The sequence below is a fragment of the Austrofundulus limnaeus genome, unplaced genomic scaffold (genome assembly GCF_001266775.1).
Source record: "Austrofundulus limnaeus strain Quisiro unplaced genomic scaffold, Austrofundulus_limnaeus-1.0 Scaffold25, whole genome shotgun sequence".
In the NCBI taxonomy this organism is placed as follows: Eukaryota; Metazoa; Chordata; class Actinopteri; order Cyprinodontiformes; family Rivulidae; genus Austrofundulus; species Austrofundulus limnaeus.
The window spans coordinates 2,535,668-2,538,707 of record NW_013952427.1 but is presented as its reverse complement, the minus strand read 5'-3'; positions in this window follow the sequence as shown (position 1 = coordinate 2,538,707).

The window sequence follows — 3,040 nt, the reverse complement described above, 5'->3', positions numbered from 1 at the left end:
ATCTCATTGTGTGGCCCTAATACTCCATCGTAGTTTCTAAACACCTTTGGCCTCTTTCTCTTTAAGAACCTTCTTCCAATTCCACCACTTCCATTTCTTCTCACCATCACAACAACTTCATGCCATTTACGACTGGTCTTAGGAGTGTTGTATTTTATTGTAATAACAATTTAAAAAGCAGCAACATTATACAACATCAGTTTTGGAAAACAGCAACTCAGGATACAAATGAACCTTACTTGAATGAACCCACGTCTGACTGGAAAGTACGTTTTCTGAAGTACCAGCTTGAGTAGAGAGGCGTTGTTTCAGCTTGGTAAGATATCTCCCAGTCATCCTCAAATACACACACATTAATGTTAGGCTAATTTATTTATTGATAAAATGTGGTGTAAGCCAACTTAAGAACACAGATCGTAATATAAGTAACGAAATTTAACTGTAGATCACAGATCGACCAAACAACAATCAATGATGCGAACAAAACCACGGGAGTTGTTTTTCAGCTTACCTGGGCAGACGACAGTGGTGTTTCGTACTTCTGAGTGTTGGACTTGAATCGTCTTTTTGTGATAATCATGTTATTCATCCACTGTTAAATTCCCTTTTGCTCAGAAAGCTATCATCCCTAAAAAGGGTTGCACAAAAAAAAAAAAATGTTTTGTGGGAGGGTTACAAAATTGAAGTCCAACAACTTCTTAAGAACCGTGTCATCCTTGGCATCTGAAAATCCATTTCCCAAAGGCATTTTTAATCCAAAAAGGACTGGACTCAGGAGTATTACGAGCTCAGCAGATGCACATACACGGTTTCACAAGTTGTTTGCTAGTTGTTGCTGCTGAYAGCCTGCAGGAGTCACGGGGAAGGTGTGCACTGTAATGTGGAAGCTTGGCTTGGAGACACAGGAGGAGGAGCTGCACCTAGAAGACGGTTCTAGGCCCAACCTGTCATTTTTGTTCTCCTGAATGGCTGCCACAGGACATTACAGGATTTCACAAACATGCATGAATGAGTCAAAGACTCTGGGCATGTTTTTGATGAGAGGATAACATTATAACATGATATGAAGCTAAAAAAAGATTTATTTGAAATGATAATGCTCTTTTAAGCTTTTCAGAGATTAATTAAAAAAATTAATAAATGCAAATTGGGTTCAAAAACACTTGTGCTTTGAATCTTAAACTTAAAATAATATTGCTTAAAATTTCATCATTTTCACTTTAATGACATCACACATTTAAATCCTTCAGTTGGGATCTATAAAAATGGTACTGTGATGCTTTAGTCTGAATTCCTTCTTATTGTAACTCCACAAGCCCCTCTTTCACCCCTTTTCTGAGGTGTTTCACAGATCAACTCATTTTGAGGCTGTCTCTTTAAATTCAAAGGAAGTGCTTCACACCCCGCCCCTCTCCAGCTTCCAGAGTGGTCCATTCCAGTTCAGTGGAGGGGTTTATGATTACACAGCGGCACAGACACTTTTTATTTACAAATTAATTAAAAGTTGTGAACAAGGGAAGACTTGTTAAACCAGCTTTACATGTTGGAGCCAAAGTCTGACCCAGAACCAAAGTAGAATGAAGACCACCAAATTGCAATTGGTAAATCCAGATCTTAGTAACAGTTCAGAAAACATCATAGAAAATAGAGAAAACTGAACAGGTTGTAAAATGATCCAAACAGAATATAAAGACACAACACAGCACCAGGAGAGACTATATTCATCTGCTGCACTCCATGTACACAAYAAAATGCATTYAATGACTAAAAAGGGGATTTCTAATGAGAAAAACTTAATTATGTTTTACTACTTGTTTGTATGTTTTAGTGGAGATTAAATGTTTGCTAAATTTATACTTGGCACAAAATATGTAATTTTGTGTTTGCAAGATAATTTCTTTGTTGTAACAATTATTCTTGGCAATAAATCTTATAGTGGGCACCTGATTGGCACTGGTGTCAAAAACAACAAACAACAAAAAAAGCTGTTTGACAGAGAAGATCTACAGTAGCAAGTTTTTCATGTGTGCAACCCACATACTCAGCCCTACTGCTCATCCCACAAATTCTTGTTCCTTACAAATGTGGCACCATTTAAAAAAAGAAACTAACAGGCTTTCCAGTGGTAGATTTATTGCCAAGAAGCATTGTTAAAACAAAGAAATACAGCAATCTGCCAAACACATTTMATTTATTTTTGTGCTAAATTTAGTTTATTTGATCTTTTCACAGTTTGTGTTCCTTACTGTGTAATGCAAACTGAAACTGTCTCCTCTGTGAAAACGTTTAATGCTGCTTTGAGGCTGAAACAACTAAAATAAAACACATTCATTCACTTAACTAAGGTATTGATTCAAACATGAGCACTTAAATCYGAGTTCTCTTTTTTATCTCTGAAATGGGAAAAGTGATTTAGTTAAAACAGAAGTTAGTTACTCCTAAATATTTGACCAGACGAGAAAACCGTTTTTTTGGTTCAGTGTTATATCTTGAATGAAAAAACAACAACAACAACAATATTCCATTTGAAGACTCGAAGAAAAATGAAGATGACAAGTGGTTTTCTTTGACTGAGAAGCCGTTGCTCTCACATCCCCAGCAGAAGCTGATGTAAGGATCCCTCTCAGCTTTGTWGGGACCCTGATAATTAAAGAGATGAGTGAAGGTGCTGATTAAAGAGGCTGATGGTGGAGATGCTTTTACTCTGATTAAAGACAAAGTGGGACAGAGTCAAACAGAAAGGAGCGAGGATCAGACTTATTACAGGGACACTGAGTCAGACAAATTAAATTTACTTCATCAACACAAAGCATTTGTTTTGTTTACAAACATGTAAAACGTTCTTATCACTTGTTATCATGATGTAACATTTACTTTACTAACCAGAGTTATTTGAGGTTATTAACAAAGACCCACAGGAGAGCCCACATHACACCWRKTTTAGCCTCTCTGCACTGGCTCCCAGTGCCTTTGAGGAGTCATTTTAAAATTTTAGTTTTAACTTTCAGAGCACTTCATGGTCAGGCCCCCAAATACATCC